At 39.9% G+C, this 22,135-nt stretch overlaps 1 protein-coding gene and 1 pseudogene across 3 annotated transcripts in view; one reads left to right on the top strand and one right to left on the bottom strand.

The window, feature by feature from the left end:
- LOC101586823 overlaps positions 1–10,637 on the top strand; it is a 35,990-nt pseudogene extending 25,353 nt beyond the window's left edge.
- Positions 1–22,135, bottom strand: part of Fgf13 (fibroblast growth factor 13) — a 675,218-nt gene that overhangs the window by 589,204 nt on the left and 63,879 nt on the right. The window lies entirely within an intron of this gene.

Raw genomic sequence — 22,135 nt, 5'->3', positions numbered from 1 at the left:
GTCAAAAGAATGGTTTAAAAGTAGGGATTAATATAAAGAAAGGCAGAGAGAGAGAGAGGGATGAATGGAAGAAGGGAGAGAAGGAGCAGAGAATAAGAAAGAAAAGCAAGCAAGCAAGCAAGCAGAAGAGACAGGAAGGAAAGGGAAGGCAGGTACGCAGTCTAGTTATCATGGCCCTTACCTCCCTTTCTGCCACCTCTGCCTCCGCTCACCCTAAAGCCTCATACTCCTCATTCCAGGCATGTATTGCTAACACTGGTGCCTCAGACTGGCCAGCACACAGGCCCCTCTCTGTACATTTTTTCTCTTCCCTTTCTGCTTGAAAGGTCTTTCTCCACCCAGGCCACTGCTCTCTGCCTCTCCTCCTTCTTTCGCTAGGAAATGATTCAAAATCCACACTGAATGTCATCATCCCTAAGAAGCTTTGATAGATCACAATGGCCTGAACAGGGGAAGTGAAACTGCCACTGCTTCAGCTCCTGAAAGTCATCAAGGGCTCACTTGAGAGCAGCCAGGCACAACTCAATCTTAATGTCCTCACGTAATTCTTTGAATCAACGAAAGACATAAAAAGGGGACAAAGCACCCCTGAAGAGATAAATGGCGCAGCAGAGGACAAGCAGCATAGCAATAAGGTGCCTGTTGGAAAAAATCCACGTCCTCCATGTCCAGATCCTCCTCCCCCTACACACCCGTATCCCAAAGGAAGTGACCAGAGCCACAGACTGGAAGTGCTTCCTAAAAGCACAGGCCACATTTAGCCATTTATAATCCTTCAGATCTCTGACCCATTGCAGGTGCTCATAAAATATCTGTGCTGCAATGGAGTCAGGACTTCCTCAAGAAAATCTTCAGATGGAAAAGTCATCTATGAATGTCCATCTGCCAGTGTTTGCACACGTCCTTATAGAGTATATTGATTTCCTAGAGCAACCGTGGGACAGCCACAAACTGGGTGACTCAAAAGAACAGAAATGCACTCTCTCTCAGCTCTGGAGCTCATTGAAGTCAAGTTGTCAGCAAAGCCATGCCTCTACTGCAGGCTCTGATGCTTCCCGATGCCAGTAGTCCTTAGCCTTCCTCCACTGATAGCTGCGTAGCTCCAAGCCCAGCCTCTATCACTCATGTGCCTATACATGTGAACTTCCAAATCTCTTTCATGGTATACACATACATCAAAACTTAACAAATTATATACTGAAATATATATTCTTGGTTGTGCATCAATTATACTTCAAAAGAGTGGTTAAAAAGTGAGACTCTAATGTGATTGCATCTTAACTTGATGACATCTTACAAAGGTTCTATACCAAATAAGGCCACATTGTGAAGTTACTAGAAGACAAAAATTTGGGGCAGGGAGGGAAGGGTAGAGACACTACTGAATGGAGTACACAGAGCACTGTGAAAGTGTCTGGTACAGAGCAAAGGATGCCCTCCCTTCTTCCTCCAGAGACAGAGGGGTAACAGAGGCCCCTTTGGAGAGGGACGAGCGGGACTGCTGAAGGCCTTCTACTTACTAACCAATGAGGAGTAGCTGGAAGGGGTGCCAAGACAGTTCCAGATGACAATAGTTTTCCTTCTCAGCACTCACTCTTTCATGACTGTTTGGTCCCCCCTTTCACCTCCTTCCCTTGCCCTACATCCACATGGTCAGTTTCATGGAGAACACAGACCTTCTTGGTCAGAGTAGAACTTCACTTATTCTCCAGGAATTGCCTCTTCACACTTAGACACTATAATCCACTATACTAAGAAATTACTAAAATTTCTTAGTAACAGGGACACTATTTGCCAGAGAAAGAGTATGCTTGGTGTGTGTTACCTACACAGTATACTATAAAGACTGAGTTTTTCAAATGAGTAAAAGCAAAAATGACTCTGAATAAATTTACCCTATAGATGCCTTCCAATGCTTGACAGAATGCTGCAGCTACAACTGGCTTTTTTAAAGCAAGTGGGTACTGGTTAAAAATATTATGGTAAATCATCAAAAGACATTGTTGAAACTAGAATCAACAATTGTAAGTCCATCTTTAAAACTGAAAGGTCAGGGAAGGTCAAGCAAACCCTCATTTGGGATGTTACGCTTGAGCTATTAGCTGTAATGAGAGTGCTCTCAATGGCAGCTGGGCCATAAGTGCCTAACAGGTCCTGCACTGCTAGAGGCCTTCCTGGCTGGGCAGTGTATAGGCAGTCAGGAGGTCAAGTCCGCTGGGTCCTGAATCTCCTCCCAGGACACAAATCTCTCACAGACAATGAGATGGCAGGCACAGAACGCTACTCTGATTGTTTTCCATCCCACATGCCAAAGTTTGAGTGTAATTTTGAGTCACTCTAAACCTCATTACTTCTCAAATGCAACTGGTGCTTAGTCTCCTGAATGTTAAAATGGCCTTGATTTTTCTTTGTGTCAGTCCTGGTGACTTGATGATATATATATTTTTAAAACCCTATTATTTCTGCTCTCCCCCCTTTATTGTCCATTTATTCTTTCACAATGCTAACACTGTTTTCATCAAATGGTGATGCATAGCACACCATTAATTTGAGCCATTTCAAAGGTTTTCCATTTCTAGAGCTATCTATATAATACATGCAGTACTACCAGAATATATTAAGTTAAGGGTATAAACTTAAATAAGAAACATTGAAGTGACATCAAAAAGAATACCACATCAAAAGGGATGCCATGTAATACACAGAATAGTTTGTTGAATGGACACAAGACTCAATCTTCACAGATGGCAAAAATCAACAGTGCTCACAAAGATAAGGGCTACTTAATCCCTGGCTAGTAAGTATGACAAAACAAAAGTGTGTTTAACTTTAAAATGACCTCAGAATAACAGCTCAGTATCTAGGTCAAAATCTCCATTGAAATAACTACATGTCCCCAATCATACATTAATTAGCACTTCTTTAAAACACTGTTGGATAAACGCTATTTGATAAGATTATTTGAGCAGGTACAAGTCTACAGGTTTAAAACAAGCCTGATCTCCCATAGGTTACTTATTCTTGAATTGGAAATGTGCAGCAGTCACTTATTCAAGAATGAGTCACCACTAAATACACGCTGGAAAGTCCATTTAGACAGATATATTCATGTGTATGAAACACAATCAAAACATGGTAATGTTCAAAACTTAATTCAAACAAGAGATCAATCACCACTAATCTCATTCCAAGTTCTTTGCCCTTGCTTTGTACACAATTTTCCCATCATTCATGACACTTTCTGAAGAAGTTCTGGAAGTTCTCTAAATGTCTTTAGTTGTACTGTTGGGCTGCTTTATGCCCTAGTTTGATTCAAAGTATTTACCTTTCCCAGTCCTTTTGACTTTGAGGAAGATCCAGAAGTCACACAATGCTAGATCTCCTGAGTAAGGGGAATGAAGATATTCATGCACGTTTTTATTTGACAGAAATCTCCAAGAGATCCAAGAACTCAAAAGACCACTCCATAGCCCTTCTTTGACTCCACTGCTGTAGTACTCTCACAGAGGTTTCATCAATGCACTTGGGTACTCTGTCATGGCGATGATTCAGGGCCTGAATCTCTCTTAATCCTTTGCCACACCCTTTAATACTCAGCTGTCCTGGGCCCTGTGTGTTAGAGCATTAAGACTCCTAGGAGAGCACAATCAAATAAGTCAAGCATTCTCAACACAGTTGATACACAGCCGCTAAGGGAGAAAGAAATGGATTCCAGGGAAACAAAAATAGTTACATAGTTCCATACTTTAGGACACTTTAAAGCTCAATCCTACTCCAAAACTATATGACTTCTTTATAAATTTCATTTATATTTATTCTTCAGTTTACATTTTATTATGCAATTTTAAAACATTATTCATCATTAATTATGTCAAATGAAAAGAATAATTGTCAACAAAACTTGAATAAATATCTAGTAGTTGGTTAAATTAGAATTTCCCTGTATCAATCATTAAGTTAAATTCAGTAAAAATATTTTAAGAAGTTAACTTCATATTTTTAAGCAGTTTACTTTTATAGAAAAAGATGGATCAGGGAGATAGCTTAGGGCCGGGGAGATAGTTTTGGGCCAGGGAGATAGCTCAGTAGAATAAGCGCTTGCCTAGCAAGCACAAGAGCCTGAGTTCAATGCCTGGTTCCACCAAAAGAAAAAAAAAGAAAGAAAAAAAGTAGTTTTGAATTTTTTTAAAGAAAATCTGGGGGCCAGAGAATGGCTCAGTAGAATAAGCACTTGCCTGGCGAGCACAAGGAAGGCCCTGAGTTCAATCCCTGGTTCCGCAAAAAAAAAAAAGAAAGAAAATCTGAGCACATTGCTACTCAAACTATGTATTTCTAAAAATTTCGTAATTTAGGTAAATAATTTTAAACATTGCAATTTTATGTAAATAAATTACATTAAAACTTTTTGCATAAATACAGAAAAATTCACTTTAATAACTGTTTAATTTTAATTAAAATCAATTTCAATTTTCACTTAAAGATATTAATCATCCTTAGTCCTCCATGCTATAAGCCTGACATTGATCTTTGCTATATATAAAATATATATACAATGCAAAAATAGCTATGCAACATGTCTCTAATATTAAAATTTCATGGAAAGGCAATTAGGGAAAGATATCTAAAAATTCCCTTTAGGGAGGCAATAGTACAAAATAAATATGGTGACAACACTGACATAAACCCTCCCATTGCCTGCAGTGGAACTTACTGTACCATGAACACAGCTTAGGTGACAAGATGGTGCCACTGCATGCAAGACTTTCAGGAATTCCCTGAAGATTGAAGCACATAAGATGAGATCAAAAGAAGAGAAAACCATAGCTCAAATCATGTGCAAAAAAGAAGCATGGAGTTAGAAGAGAACTATTACAAAAAGATGGAGGAGGACCTGTTGCAATTACTGGGCTGAGCAAGTTTAAAAACAAGGAAGGCCACTGTACTGGGAGGAACATGCTCCTGTGTGGACCAGCGCACATATACATATACACATACAAACACACAGAATATGAATGAATAAAGGAACAGAGGCCTTAGCCACAGACTAAAATGTGACAACTACACATTCTACCAAAGGGAGCTCTGTAGCTCTAGGGTCTGAGCTTGATGCTGAGGTTAATTCTGAGCCAATATCTACAGCTTGAAATAGGTTGGAAAGATGACTCTATCCATCATGGAGATACCCTGCAGTCTTTGTTCAAAGAACTCCGCTCATTCTCATTTGGGAGGAGGAGACCTCAGCCAGAACACCTAGTCTGTGCTCACGTATTGAAATGATTTCCCATTACCCTGGAGGCAAGAAAGAAACATCTGCCCATTCCAAAAGCATTTTCTGATGTCTCTACCCAAAGGGATTTCTTCCTCCTATCATGTGCCTCTTTCACTCCGTCACAACAAAGCTCTCACAGAAACCTTCCATCTTTTTCAGGAACACTGCTGGATCACCAACCCTTTGCACTGCTCCTTACCTGGATAGCTCTTACTCATCTTTGAGAACTTTGTTCCCATCCCCCAACAGAGGTGACACCAGGGGCACCTGGCATGTCCTCCTTCCACAGTCCTCAGAAAGACAAGCAGACAATTCAAGTGTAGCACTAGTTTTCACTGGACTGTGAGCTCTGTGAGAGAAGGAAGAGTCCTTACCCTTTTTGTCAGTCAAATTCTAGGGCCTACTTCAGGGTAATAGCTCATTAAAAATATCGATCATATTGAACTGAAATGCATGAAAGAGAAGTGGAGCCTGGCAGGGCTTTTGGCTGTCAATTCACCCTCTGTAGACAGCCAACAACTCCAGCTATTGGCAGGCCCAACCAGCTATTTCTGGTTTTATAGGAATTTGCCTCCATGTCTGTTGCCATTGAAGCTTTCCAATAACAGCAGCCAACATCTTTATCAAGAGCTAATGCAAAAAAAAGAAAGAGAAGAAACCTGAGGAGTCTGATGACTTGCTCTGCTACCACACTTCCTAACTTAGACAAGATCTCTCCTCAGTCTATAAGAGAAAAGGGCCAAAACTTCTAGCTCCCGACTTTTTGGTCTAATATTCTAGGATATTTAACTTTTATAAATTGAGTTATTTCTGTACCACTAGATAGAGGGAGATTTCCATTTTCAATGTACAAATAAGAAAACTAAGAGGGACAGGGAATAATTGATATTGAGGGTTCTATTGTACAGCTCCCCCAAAGAATAAATGCTCAAATTCTAACCTTCAATACCTATGAACACGTCTTTATTTGGAAATAGGATCTTTTTTGCTGTAATCAAAGTCAAATGAAGTCATAGTTGATTGGGGGTACTCACTGACCATGTACCCTTTTAAGTGGAGAGAAATATTGACACAGAGAAAGGGAAGAGTCACATGAACATGACGAAGGCTTCCATGGCTAGACAGAAGTGGAAATTGGAGTACAAAAGATTGCTAGCAATCACCACCAGCAAGAAGAATAAGGGAAACATTCGCCTCTGTCTTCAGGGGTAACAAGGCTCTGTCTGTAGCTTGGTCTCACACTTCTAGCCCTCACAATTATAAACAACAAAGTTCTGTTGTTTTAAGGGAGGAAATTTGTGCTCATATAGCAATCCTAGAAAACTAACATAGGCACTATCTTCAGAAAGGGTCAAATACACAAGGTCTTCTCAGTTTAGCTTAAGATATAGTATCCACTGACTGTAGGCAGGTACTTGGGTCCTGGCAGTGGGAGGACTTCCTAGGACAACTGCTAGCAAGATGAGATTCTGACAATGCAGAAAGCAAGCACATGTGCAGGAGTGGGCAAGAGGACCAAAAATAGCCCTACTTAGGTCACCATGAGATTTTTCTATTCAGAAAATTTTATGCTGATCACAAAACATGCCACAACTCATTGCTTTAAGGATGGCAATGAAGCTCTGTACTTACCCTAAGTCAGCAATGAAGTGTTGTCTAGGACAACATATCAATTGTTTCAAGTAAGGGCTGGGTGATTATAAATCATAATCATGGCAGCAAATGATTACGGACAAGGACTCTTCTGGGCATAACAACGAAAAGAATATGTGAAGACCACCCTTGTGTTTTAATTACAGAGTACCCCAATATCAAAATGTAGCTATTATGTTACAACAGAAGCCTGTATAGCAGCAACAACAAAATGTTTAATTGTCTTTCATTCAAAAGACACAAAGTACAGTCTACAATACAGTACTAAAAATTATATTCAAAAATGTAATCATGAGCCTTGGGCTTCATTTTAGCTCTGCACTCATATAGGCAAAATATAATAGCAGTTGTACTTTTAGTTTCATGTGTTTCGTAATTCTTTTCCTTTGGATATTGGTAATAGTAAAATTTAACATATATAGCACTTACGTTATACCAGGAGCAATTGAGACCCTCTTTTTGAATAATTAATAAAAATTAGACAACAACCTTCTGAGGTACACACTATCATCATATTAAATTATCAGATAAAGGGCCGGCCAACTAGCTCAGCAGATTAAAGTTCCTGCAAGCAGGCTCAGGGGCCAGGGGTTCGATCCCAGGGCCTGCTATGCAGGCTCCACCCCTGGGGCATGCTGAGATGGCAATTGAGACTGGATGTGGTGGCATATGCCTGTAATCTCAGCTCTTGGGAAGCTGGAAACAGGCAGATCCCTATGAGTCCAATCTAGTAGTGATACCCTGAACAACCTGTAGACCCCTCACTAAAATTAAAAGAAAAAAAGTGTTCATATAAAATAAAAGAAGAAAGAAAGCAATTTGTTGAACACCATCACATATTGAATAGCAGTGTGCTAGACAGAGACTAAAGACAAGCAGTCCAGTTTTACAACCTATTTTTTTCTTTTAATTATGTTTATTGGTATGTTTTAGACATGCACAATGATTATATTCATCACAGGGAATTTGTACACACATATCATATTTTTATTCCTCTTTTATCCCAATGTCCTCTCCTCTGTACAAAGCTTGTTTAATGGTATTTTCCTTTTCCCCTCTCTTCCTTTCCCCTTCCCCTTCCCTAGTTCCTCTTTCCCCAGAATATTTTCATATTTCACAATATTATTTGTACATTTTGGACCTTATTTACTGTTCCAGTTTCTCACATTTGGGAGGCATTTGATATTTACACAAGTCCAGTTTATTTCATTTAAGAGTGTTTCGAATTGCATCCATTTACCCAGAAATATCTCATTTTTCTCCTTTGTTGTGGCTGAGTAGTACTCCATTGTATAAAAGAACCACATTCTCCTTACCCATTCCTTGGTTGATGGGCATTTGGGGTTTTTTTCAATACTTATTTATTACAAACTGCACTGCTAAAAACATGGTTGCACATATATCATTGTGGAATGAGGCTTTTATTCTCCTGAAATATACACAGAAAAGGAATAGCTGGATCAAATGGCATCTCTACTCCCAATTTTATTATTATTATTATTATTATTATTAGTAGTAGTAGTAGTAGTAGTAGTAGTATTTGCATTTTAGGGAAGGGTCTACAGGATTTTTAGGATCTCATTACTAGATCAGACTTGTAGTGGTCCGCCTGTTTACAGCCTCCCAAGAGCTGGGATTACAGGCATGTGCCATCATGCCCAGTCTCAATTGTCCTCTCAGTGTGCCCCGGGGACAGGGCCAGCACAGCAGGCCTGGGGATCGAACCCCCAGCTCCTACACCTGCTTGCAGGTGCTTTAATCTGCTGAGCTATTTGGCCCATCCTGAGTACTTGAATTTAGACGGAGTATGATTTTGTTCAGTTCTTTATATGTTCAACATAAAAAGCTTTTATTAGAGGGAAACAGGCTAAAAAATTTTCCCACCTTGTGGCATTATCTTTTTTGACTCTGTTGGTTCTTTCTTTTGTGTGAAGAAGCTTTTTAATAGGTTCACATCCTAGTCGTTTATTCTGTGTACTATTTCCTCCATGATCACAGTTTTGTTCATATCTTTGCCTACAAGAAAATACTTGTACAATTAATACCCAAATTCTGTAATGTAGCTGGATACAAAAATCAATACTGAAAACTTTTCTTTTGTACAAACAACAAAGTCATTGATACAGAAATTAGGGAAACTACACCATTCACAGTAGCATAAATAAAAAAAAAAGAAAGAAAGAAAGAAAGAAAGAAAGAAAGAAAGATAGATAGATTTAGGAACTAATCCAACAAAGTAAATAGAAGATCTATACATTCAAAATTATAGGACTAAAAAAGAGATCAAAAAGGATATCAGAAAATGGAAATACATCCCTTGCTCAGGGATAGGAAGAGCCTACATAGTGAAAATAGGCATAGTGCCAAAACTGTTGTACAGATTTAATGCAATCCCAATCAAAATACCATAAGTATCCCTTACAGAACTAAATAAAACATTCCTAAGTTTCATTTGGAATGAGAAGAGACCTAAAACAGCAAAAATAATTCTCAGCAGCAAACAAAAGGCAGCAGACATCACAATCTCTGACTTGAAGTATACAACAAAGCTACAGTGATAAAAAAAAAACAGCATGGTACTGGCAATAAACAGACCTGAGGATCAATGGAACAGATTAGAAGATGCAGAAACAACTCCAAACACACTCAGCCACCTTATCTTTGATAAAGGGCCACACATGGTCACTGGAAGAAAGATAGCCTCTTTAATGAATGGTGTTGGAAAAACTGACTGTCTATGTGCCAAAGATTAAAACTAGACCTATGTCTCTCACCATGCACTAAAATAAAAATGGATCAAAGACCTAAATATTAAAACAGAAACACAGAATTTACTGGAAGAGATAATACGTTGAACTCCTAAAGAACTTATATTCTGAACTTTCCATCACATCAGTATACACATGTGCTGCTGGAAAGATAGAAGGTGTACAGCACAGTGCTGGCCTCACTGTGAGAGCTTAGCCAAGCGACTGGAGCAGCGATGTGTCAATCCTGTTGCTGCTGTGTCACCTGCCTTCTGCCACCACACGCCTCATGACTTGTGACCCTAGACTGCCTTTGGCTTTCCCCATTCACCCCAATCTGAGCTCAGGAAGCACAGAGGAAAGATCAGCAGTGAGGGGTGGAAGGAGAAGAGCCCTCTCAGCCACAGCTAGCTGACAGAACCCTCAAAGCCTCTCTGGAGCAAGGTGCTGTGAAGTAACACAGCCTGGGAAGACAAGGAGGAATGTTTAGATGTGGTCTACTGGTTCAAGCCGATCATCTCTCTGGTCCTGGATGTCATCTGGGGAGTTCTGCCATTGTGAGGCTTCTTGGGAAAAGTCGGATTCTTCCTGTTCAGTGCATGAGTCCTGTACCTCTACTTCAGCAACCATATACAGACTGATGAGGAAGGAATATGACAGCATATGGGAATTCTCACAGGAAGGATTTATGCCAACTTTGGACTTGTTCATGGTCATGTAGATCATCTTCTTCACTGCCATACATTATGACTGATGGAGGACAGCTCCCACCTCTTTCTTGTCAACTCCAAAGGACCCTCTTAATTGCAGGACAGAAAAATGACTGTTGGGTCACACAGACCACATGGAACCTGGATGACCTATGTTTCCAAAACCAAGAATTAGAATGTTGGCTGTCTGTACTTTCTGCAAGGGCTGAAACCCAAAACTTGCTGAAGAACCATTGGCTTCAGGGAAAGCATTTCTGAATTTACCCATCACCAGCCATTTCTTGGATACACTCATGTAACAGTCATTTGCTAATTGGAGTTGTCATTTAATAGGGTGCACCTTTGAATCTGGGTGAAACATTAAGTTGTCTCCTTCAGTTTTCTATCCATTGTACAGTTTATAAACTATTAGTGTCATTTCAGGTCTTCTGAAAACAATAAGGCAGTATAGTTGTCTCAGTTACTCTTCTATTGTTGCTGGGACAAATAACCAACACCAAAAATGAAGGAAGGAAAGGTTTATTTGCTTACAGTTACTGGAGATTTCAGTCCATATTCCGCTGGCTCCAAAGCAGACTGGCACATGGCAGAGGGCAGCAGGTCATGGCAGCAGAAGGCAGAGAGCACATGGGAGGAGTAGCAACAATGGCAACAGAGAGGAAGTCTGTCTCTCTTAAATTGCATTCAGGCTATCTGCCCCTGCTGGGGGAAATACTCAGACCCATAATCCCAGCAGTACTCAGATCCATAATCCCAGCTGATCATTGGTTAATCACAAACTCTAGAAGTCTGCCCCATGACTGCCTGAGGCTTTGTGGGGACAACTAGACACAAACCATAATGGCAGTGCGTCACACAGAACAAAAGCATCTAATAAGTTTGTTGTGCATTGTTTTCAGATACTTGAATGCATAGATCTTTAATGAGAAAAAAAACCAGTATATACAGTGAAAAACAACAGCACAGGCACAAGCTCATCATTTAATGCTAAAGCTAGCCATACATATTTACCATCTGAGGCATCAAGAGCACCCCATATGCTAAGGGTCCAGGATCCACAGGTTGGGAGCCAAGGCAGAAGAGACTTCACAACTCAATTCATAGGAGCACTCTCTTTGGGGAAAGGCCTTCCTGAACATTGATGACCATCGACAATCTCCTAGAGAAAAATCTCCCAATCTCTGGTGGCAGATGATATAGTGATAAAAGCTGACATCTAAGGCTGTCCCCATGAGTTATCAGCAGTCTGCAGTGGTAGACTCCATGACACACCATGATGTGGTAGGAACTTGTAATATACTGGGCACAGAAAGAAAAGTGGAAATGTTCGCTCTTACTGAGAGAAACACAAGAGCCTCGCCACAGCAGTCTTCAGACACATGTTTTCACTGGAAATGTAGATTCCAGGTGGACAGCAGATGGGTGGAGAAGAGCATGTAAATGCCTGCCTGCAAAATTTATTTCATACTCTTTGCTTATCATCAGTTCCTAGAGCATGCTGGATCAGATACAAAAACAGTTCTAAAACTCATTCTCTCCACTCTTTCAAAACTAGCTAGAAAATCACAACCGAGGGGATTTCCATGCTAAACACCACCTTCTGGTAGCATGGGATAAGATACCACAGCTGGGCACTATTTATTAGGGTGAACCCTAGACAGCAGAACCTTTGCCAACAAGAACAAAGAAATCACCAGAAATGGGGCTGTGAGGAGCTGCTCTGCTTGGTGGTAATGAGGACACTTTCCCCCCTGACTATAACAGGTGACCCATCCTCTGGGTAATGACCAACCTTTCTGTTGACCTCCCGACCCAAGAAGCCAACTGCCGTCTGACACCCCCCACCTTCCTTTTCCCACAGGCAGGACATATTAATGTTTGTTGAAGCCTGAAATAAATACAGCTCAAAACATCCTTATAGGAATACAATATGAAGCTATGAATATAAAATTAAGCATACAGCCTGGGAAGAAGCCACACAAGTACAAGAGCCTGAAGCTGAAACTTCTTTAGATTCATAATAAACCAAGCTTAGGGTACAAGTGCCTTGAATGTCAGAAGTGGAAAAGTGAATGCACCATCTTCCCTCTATCCTCACATTCTGGAGGGACAGAGTCTTATGTGAAACCCACTTCCTAGTATTCGTGCCCCTACAATATCCTGTCCCTTTTGAGTGTTGTTTGCTTCTAATCAGTAGGCTATTATAAAAGTAATAGAACATATGTGATTATGTGTCCATCTTCACATTGTGTCAGAACTTAACATCTGTCTGACTGAAAGACTTCTTACTGGTTTACAGGAAGTAAAGTGTCATGATAGGAAGTCCCATCTAGCAAGCTATTGATGGTCGCCCCCTGGCCGACAGCCAACATGAAATCAAAGCCTGCAGATCACAACAGGACATGCCTGTAACTCCAGCTACTGACGAATCCGAGGCAAGAGGATATCCAGTTTTAGGCAAACCTGGGCAACTTACCAAGACTGTGTCTCAAAATCTTTTTTAAGAAATTGCTGCAGTTGTTCCTCAGTGGTAAAGCACTCACCTAACATGTAAAGGACCTTAAGCTCATTTCCCATTGGCCCTAAAATAAGAAACTAATGCCATCAACCCTAAAACACCAGGTTTAAATAAGTGTACTCAAAATGTGTTATGTACAAGACGAACCAGAGGAACTTAGGAAACAGAGCTCCTCCCAAAGATTCTAACATGGGTGTGGATCTAAATTTTTACAAATGCTGATTCTGTTGCTACACTTTGCCAAATAAAGGGCTCTGAGTCCTGTTTACTTTCTTGCTTTCTATCTTTTGAATCTGTCACTTCATCATTCTCTTTGCCACCTCCCTAGTTTATCTCTCCTGATCTCATTCACACAGTACCGGAATATCTTTCCACCTAAGATTTCTCCATGCCTCCAACCTCTCATGTCCTTGATACATATTTCTGAGTGACCCCAGGATGATCATCCTAAAAGCAAATTGGGACAACGTCACTTCCCTTCCTCAAAAAACCTCAATGATAATGAAGGCAAACATTTATCAAGTTCGTTTATCATAGACCCCATATAAATAATAGAAATTTATGAAACTGTCAACAGTAGAAGAGGGATTAGAAAAATATATCCATATGAAAAAACACTATGTAATCATTGTAATTCATGTTTTAAGGATAATTTAATTACTTAAAAATGTCCACAGTGAGATAAATGGAAATACCTAAGAAGCATGGCTGTAAACACATGTAATCCCCAATGAACAGATTAAATACTGAAAAGAAGTTCTCCAAAAATTTAAGTGGCTTTTCTCTGGGGTAAATTCAGTTGCTCATTCTGAATGTATACATATTCCCCCCACCTCACCCCCCAGGGTTTCCTACAATAAGCAAGCAATGAGGAAAACGACACTGAAAGAGCCTATAAGTGCCTACGCCTAGTCAAATCAGATAAATTCTGCTAAGCCTGGAGGCACGCCCAATCAGGGGCCCTGTTACTTCCTTCGTGCTCACTCCAAATGCATCTACCCCCTAGCCACAGTGAACGATTCTCTCTTCCTCTGTTATGAACCATTTGCACATTTGTTTTATCATTCACTCAATTCCACTATCAGTGGCAGAGCACTTTTCAAGCCTGTCTACCCTGCGAAGAGAGCAAATCCTGAGAAGGTAGAGGGTATGTTTGAATCAGCAATCAACTCTTCATGGGGCTTGCCCATTGGCTCTGTTATTTAAGTGCCTGCTTAAGCAAAGCAGTCATGCTCAGGATTCTGCGGTTTGATCCCCAGATCTTCATGCCTTACCAGACCTGCCCTTAAGGCACCCTGAGCCAGCCAAAAAAAAAAAAAAAAACAAGTCCTCACTTGGCACAAGGGACTAGCTAATAGACACACTCACGTAAGGAGTATTCAGGTGAAATGAAACAAATAAGTTACAAACATCAAGTAAATTGCTGCATCTTTTGGAAAATGCCCAAGTAGGGTTTGTATCCAATGAGATACCAAATCTCCATGTTGGAGAATAAATACAGACAAGAAACAAACTTCCTGCTTGAAGACATTACTATGAATCATCCTAAGGAACACATGTAACATCTAAGGTAGCACACAGAACACTGCAAACCACCAGTCAACATTTTTGGGCTTCACGGACCACACAATAAATCACAGTAAGGAGAAAGTTCCAGGTCTATATGACACTGCGTTATGTCGAATTGGATTGGAGAGTCAAAAAGTGAAGCGAAGCGCCTATGTACTGTAAACACCACAAAAGTAAAACAGGACTGGACGGAGACTACTGGAAAATCTAGGTGAACAACAGACCATTTCAGGCAGCATTCAAAGGGCAGGCATGGCAACCTGAGAAGAGAACCGGAAGCAATGTGAAATCTGCTTAGTGCGCAACCGCAGGCACATGATAACAGCCTACAGCACTTGGCTGATATCACTGTTATTATTTAGTTCTCACAATGGTTCTAAAGTTGAAGAATGGTCATCTCTATGTCATAGATTAACACACTGAAGCCCAGCGAAGCTACATCATTTTGCCAAGGTCACACAGCTAATGTGTAGTCTTCCAGATCCAGCCCCAGATTCCTCACTAGACAAAACCATAACAGGGCCCGATCTTTCACTGCAAGTTCAGGTACAGTTCCCTCAAGATGTCACCAGAGTACCTTTCTTTCAAATATTCAGCTTTCCCACATAAAACCCTCCATCAATTTGTTATTACTTAATGAAAACATGTCCAAGCATCTTGCAATGTGATGTGATGTGTTTCGTGATCTGGCCCAGACTCAGTTTCCAGCCTCCCTTGTATCTTTACATGTACTTCCCAAAATCATCCTCCTCTTTCATGCTTAAGTACTTTCTTTTTTATTTTTAGCCAAATGCTATTAAAACTTACACGCAATTGCACTTACATTTTGGAATTAATTTTTGCTTTCCATTACTTTTTAAAACCCTTATGGAAGTCTATATATATATATATATATAGGTAGGCTATATATATATATATATATATATATATATATTTTTTATTTTTTATTAATTTTAATGAGAAAAAGTAGCAATGAGACAGTTTCGAAACAGGTTAGTAGGACAATTACAAAACTTAATATATTGCATATTCCTGTCTTCATAGTAGCACTTTTTTTTTGTATTTTAAGGAAAGGTCTACAGGGTGTTTAGAGTCTCACTACTAGTTCAGACTCATAGTGATCTGCCTGTTTACAGCCTCCCAAGAGCTGGGATTACAGGTGCGCACCACCAGCCCAGTCTCAGTTGATGTCTCAGCACACCCCAGGGGCGGGGCCCCATGGCAGGCCCCTGTGCCGTAGTAGCACTTTTGAAAATGAAATTCTCCCTGCATTACAATTTGCCAAATTCTTATCACCTGGACTCCACTCAAAGCTGAGCTCAAATATCACCCACTCAGAGAAGCCTCCCTTGAGCAAGTGTCCTATATAAATTAGCACCTCTTTCTGCTTGTGTTCCTCTAATACACTATACATAATTCAACTGAAGCATGTGCCCAAAGTACACTGTCTCCCTTACTACTGGATTTTACAATGATTACTAGAGGAAAGTAATCTCTACCTTCTCTGTACTCTCATATAGTCACTACTGTACTAGAACAGTTGATATATGTTTACAGGAAAATGGCAGGTTTAATCTAAACACCAATGCAAAATATATTCTAATTTCAGAGGAAAAGGTAAGCAAAAGTCAAGTCAGCAATCAAATGCATGTGTACACACGAACCCAACTAAAATGTCAATATGACATTAATTACAGCAAAATAGAGGCTCCGTTGCTGTCATTCATCTCCATTCATCATGGAGAACTTTCTATTGCCAACATCTGAGATATGAGTGTCAGCAGTATCTGCAAATGAGGACATCTCACTCAAGAACCTGGTAATGGCACTATGCCAAATGAATTCTATCCAAATACATGGCTGGGTTTCTAAACCCAAAGTAACCCTAATCCCTCATTGGTGATACATAACAATAATGAGAATGATACCAATCACAGTGTCTCTGGGGTTTGAGGTGGAAATCTCAGAACCCATAAATGGTATCCACAATGATAAGCCACAAATTCAATCTAGAAGGTGAATTTGGCATCATCCATCAGCCCACAAAGTTAGACAAATTCCACTTAACAAAATATCTGGGACACTGCCACAACATACTTTTAAAAGACTAGCATGGGGACTCCTCCCAAGCACTGAAGCATAAATGCTGTGGAGTGATAATTCGCAAACTCTAACAATGCAATTTCACTAAAATTTATAAACTATAAACATTTATCCTTTTAAGACTTATAATTCTACTTAAAAATATTTCATACTTTAGTAAGTATAGAGTTCTGGAGTTCAAACTGTAAACTAAGTGTTTCACACATAAATTAGTAAATGTTTACAGACTCATGCTGTTTCTTTCATCAAAGACCTTTTATGAATGCAACTATTTTTCATCCTATTTTTATGATCACTTCAAACTAGGAAAGATGCCAAGTTTTTAAATCCAAGCAAATGTTATGTAAACAGAATTTTGAAAGTTTATCAATAAGATCACCCAATTATGGCTTAGTGAGGTGCAGGTTTTGCTACCCTATACATCTGAAGGACCTGTATGTATAGCAGATAAAAATCCAAAAACTGCTGAAAACCTACAGATAGTCAATTTCAAATGTGCTTACTATTTAAAATATATTGTTTATTATTGTCAAAAAAGGTAGCAATCCTCACCATCATATATAATGGTTTTTTTTACTTAGTCATCTTACATTAGACCACAAATGTATACTAAAATGTATATTAGATTGAGTAGAAAAAGGAGCCACAAAAGAGTAACTATAGTAAGAGTCCTTCCTTCTACATGAAGTTGAAATGATGAACAGCAAATGATACACAGTTGGCTCTCCATTTCTACAGGTTCCACATCCACAAATTCAACCAACAACAGATGGAAAAAATACAGGTGCAGCTTCACTAACATGTACAGGCATCTTCTTGTCATTATGCCCAAAACAAAACAGTATAACAAATATTCAGAAAGCATTTATATTGTATTAGGCATTACTAGCAATCTAGAGATGATCTACAGTATACGGAAGGATGTGAACAGTTTCTGTATAAATATTATACTGTGGATTTGGGTTCCCAGGAGGGAGAGAGGATTCAGGAATCAATTCACCCCAAATATGGAGAGGTAAGTGGATACTTTCTAGCTAGCTCCAACTGTAACAACAACACTAAGACATTTGTGGAAATGATTCACACCAAATTCAGAGTCCTGGTCACCTCCACATACGCAGGCAGGGAATAGGATTAGCAAGAAGTACACAGGAGTTTCAACTGCATTAATAAGTGTTTTGTTACATTAAGTGTTGAGTCCATGAATTGTCTTCATACTGTTTTGATACCTCAAACATTTCCAAGCAATTGTGAAGAGCCAAGGCTCAGGTTAATCCTATGCATTCTTTTCATATGACATAGCTAAAAATAAATGATGCTCATGTTGCTGAACTGAGAGGCATTATTTCTTAGTAAAGAGAAATTTATCAAGATGGGAAGTTGGAAGCCACTGCTATAATTGTGTGGAGATTTTATGGTTATAAATATTAATATCCCAATGTATCAAACATTTACTATGTGACAGGCACTGTATTAAGCACTTTATGCATATTATCTTCTTTAATCTTCATACAAACTCACTAATGGAAACACTAATATGATTTATGTTTGACAGATAATGAAGCTGGTGCTCCAACAAGTTAGGGAATTTGTAGGAGGTCACATCCCTAGGGGCGGTTTCATAGGGACTTAACTCCAACTCTAACTTCCCAATTCTTTCCTGAGTCTTGCTACTTTTCAAACCATATCACCAAATAACCAATGCTACACCAGGAGTTATCTTCATAAAAATTAGAAGAGGTACCCTTTCTGGAAGTTACAGCCTCTCTTTGACTACCAAAGTGCTATGAGAATTCAGCCCTGCTTTCCCCCAGGGTCAGATGTCTGTGTTTGTACCGGAGCCCTGCATAACTGGGTAGCCCCATTCTTACCTACCTCTGTCTTTAGTACTGCTTTTATCTCCTGCCTTCTTCTTAGGATGCCTGGAATGCCTGTCATGAACTTAGCCTGACTAAAGTATACTCAGTGCAGAATACTCGGGGAACTACAATATCCCTAGGTTTCAAAGAATACTCCCTTGCCAGCGAGGCTTTGCCTGGATCAGTGAAAGCCTATAACAGAAGCCAACTGACTGGCCCATGCAGACCTGCTCCCTTGGTGCCAACTGAGCTAAGGGGAGACTAGTTTCCATATCACGGCTGTGTGTGGAACAGCGGCCCGGACTCCTAGTGGAGCACATGAATTCCTTCAGACTGATGGCTTTTAAACTGCACTTTCTTGCATCGTGGTGATCTATGCTATATCTCAGGAACCATAACCAAACAGAGGAATATAGGCTGAACAGGCATACATGCCCTCAGGTCACAACTTATGCTTCTAGTTTCTTGTGTGTTTATCTCTTTTGGTGTTTGTGCAAGGTTTCCTTTGAGAGAAAAACAACAACGTTCTCTTTCTACAATTACAGTGTCACTCAAAAGTATTAAAAGCATGCCCCAAAACCATTTCAGTCTCAGCCATCATTCCCGGCCTCTGAGCCCTAAGTACACTTTTGTTCACACATTTTTGCCCCGAGCCACTACAGTGATGCTTCTAAAGCACACGTCACACCTCTTCCCTGCATATGGCCTCTGAAATCCTAGACCACTTAACTAAGCCTCCTAACTCTGCTGGTACCTGGTTTCCACCCTCTCCTCGGTTCATCAGTTTTTATCCAGTTCCTACATCCAAACTTTCTCTATAGCAAAATCATTGCCACTCCCAACACGACATGCTCTCAGAGGCCTCGGACTTGCAGATGCTAGTCCTTCAACCTGAATATGCTTCTCCACTCATATGCAATGTGCAAGACTCGGATAAATGTCCTTGCTTCCGCGAGACTTTCCTTGACTCTCCTCCAGTTTCCAATTTGGGTAGTTAAGTGGCTCTCATCCCCTCTGATCCCACCCCTTTTGCATTTTGTTTCTCATTATGTTCTTGCCACAATATGCTGTGAAAGTCTGTTCCAAGTCTACATATTTCTCTGGATATGTCTTAGCCTGTCTATAAATAGGCAAAAAGACACTGGCCTGCTTGACGTTCAGTGCTGGCCTTGCCAATCCAGTATCAGCTTACACGGTTAACCTGATTTCCCTCACTTCCCTTCCCAAGCCTTCCACTCCAAGGACAATCTTCTCCTGCTAGGCAGCATGCCTCATGCTTTCCCAGCTCTGTGACTGCTCATTCAGCCTCCCTCATGTCTTTAAGCTCAGACCCTCCCTATCTGTTATGGTCCAGCTCCAACTGCCCTCTTCATGAAGACTTCCCTGAGTCCTTTAGCAGGAATCAATTTTCTCTTCCCCTGAGTTTCCACAGGTCTTTAATGGTGTCTTTATGTTTCTCTTGTCCCATGTGGCAACTAGATTATGAGCTTCTGGCAAGCAAAGTATGCCCCATTCATCTTTGCGTCCCCAGAGCCAACAGGGGTGTCCAATGCAGTTTGTTGAAAGAAAAAGGATGAGTGTTCAGGGCTATTTTTAAAAGAAGAATTCTAATTAGGAACATGTGAAATGCAAATTCTAGATTGTGCTCTTTGCCTCCTTAAGAAAACTATTATTAGATGCCTAATTTCTCCTAGGTTGTACAACAGAGTACCTAAACTAGACTAAAAATGTTTGTGAAAGAAACAAGAATAAGATCAAGATGGTACCTCCTAATGGCTTCAGAGGGGAGGCTGTAACCCAGCCTTCTACTACTGGCTTTGGAAATGTCCTCTCCCTCCATCAGAAATAGGACTGTCAATTGACCCTGTGCCCAGTCCAGCTCTATGCTGGTGCTCGGCTTATATGCCAGCTTGTCTGCCTATACCTCCAGTAATTTTTTTTTTATTTTCAAGTAAGAAAAAATATCGATTCCATACATAAATCTAATGCTTTTTCCAAAATATACAAGACACTAATACCAAATCATCAAGCCCATTATTCAATAGCTTCTTGAGTAGGCCTGAGGACTTACCACCTTCATGTGAAACAGTGTACTAATTATTTTCTTTTCAATATGCAGTTTACAAATGAATAGACAAACTAGAATGCTAATGACTTTATACAAGGAAGCAATGGATTATCTTCTCAACATTGTGATTATGATATTGCTTTACCATACAACTGATTCATGAGCATTTCAAGAGTGAATAATATACATTGTTCTATTATTTTCCTTTATAAAAATTCAAATCACTGTAATGTGACTGGTTCTCTCCTTTCTTACAATAAATAAATAAATAAAACAAAACAAGTACAGTGGGTCCTCAGTAGATGGAGTTGTTCAAAAGTACTTCATCAGGATCTCAATCATGGGGCTGTGGATATAGCTCAATGGAATAAGCGCTTCCCTGGCTAATGCAAAGTCCTGAGTTCAATCCCTGGCTCCACAAAAAAAAAAAAAAAAAAAAACTCAATCCTTCATAAAAAGTGATGGATTGCTCTGCATTTCTCTTTCACTTGTGTTATATCCCCCACTGTTTCATAAAAATCCATAAACTTTAATAAACATTAGAAACTGTTTTTTGTGTCTTTAATATGAATGCCTAAACTTAAGTTGAGTACAAAGTTATACAGAACTGATTTGATACCACTTGGGTGTGCCACAGCAGGTTAGAATGAGCTTCTGGAAGGGACACATTAATTCCTTCTAGACAGCAGGTGATCTTAGGAAATGGTAATGTACCAGGACAATAGGAACCTTGTTTCCTATTTCAAACATGAGGCTGGTGGCCTGACTCCTCGCTGCTTACCCTTTCCATTTATTCCTTCCTATTGCCCTCTCTCCATTTCCCACCCATGCTTAATCTGGCTTCCGCTTTTTTTTTTTTTTGCTCCTACCGTAAGCCATGTATTTGATCCATACTTGGTTTCCAAGGTTCTGGTTTGAAGTAGAGAATGTTATTCAATGAACCTTTGTGCAATGCCCAAAAGACAGAAATCTTCAAAGGAGAAGCAAGACCAACTTTTTCAAAATTGGCAGATACCACAGAGCTCTGGAGACAATTTAAGTAGCATTCCACATACCCTATGCCAGAACTCTGCAACCTGAAATTCTTCTTTATATCATCTTCCAACAGTCAGAATTCGCTGGCAGACACAAATTTTCTCATATCAAGATACAAATTTTACATAGCATCTAATTAGGCTAGGAAACTTGAAAATTTTATTACCTGTGACTTTTTTACTCTGAGCCAAGAGCCAAAAGATGCTTTAATTTCCAGATTAAACATACGTCATCCCCCCAACTAATTTCTCCTGTCAGACAGTCAACAAATATTCACCAAGTGCATATCTCAGAGTATGCAGTAAAAGAGATTCAAAAGTAGTTTACAATCTGGCTGGCCCCAATCTTCTGAAAGATACAGACAAAATAACCACAGATTTTACAACATAATTATTAGTCTAAGAAAATTTGCGGCTCTGCCGCCTGCCCCAGCAGCACTGGATCCTCCCCTCTTCCTTTTCTCCTCCTCCTTCTTTACCGCAACATGTTTCCTTCCCACTGCGGGCCCCTCCCGCACCAAAACATGCCAAAGAAAGAAAGAAAGAAAGAAAGAAAGAAAGAAAGAAAGAAAGAAAGAAAGAAAGAAAGAAAGAAAGAAAGAAAG

The sequence above is a fragment of the Octodon degus genome, unplaced genomic scaffold (genome assembly GCF_000260255.1).
Source record: "Octodon degus isolate 3935 unplaced genomic scaffold, OctDeg1.0 scaffold00110, whole genome shotgun sequence".
Taxonomy (NCBI): Eukaryota; Metazoa; Chordata; class Mammalia; order Rodentia; family Octodontidae; genus Octodon; species Octodon degus.
This window is presented reverse-complemented; position numbering and strand designations above follow the sequence as displayed.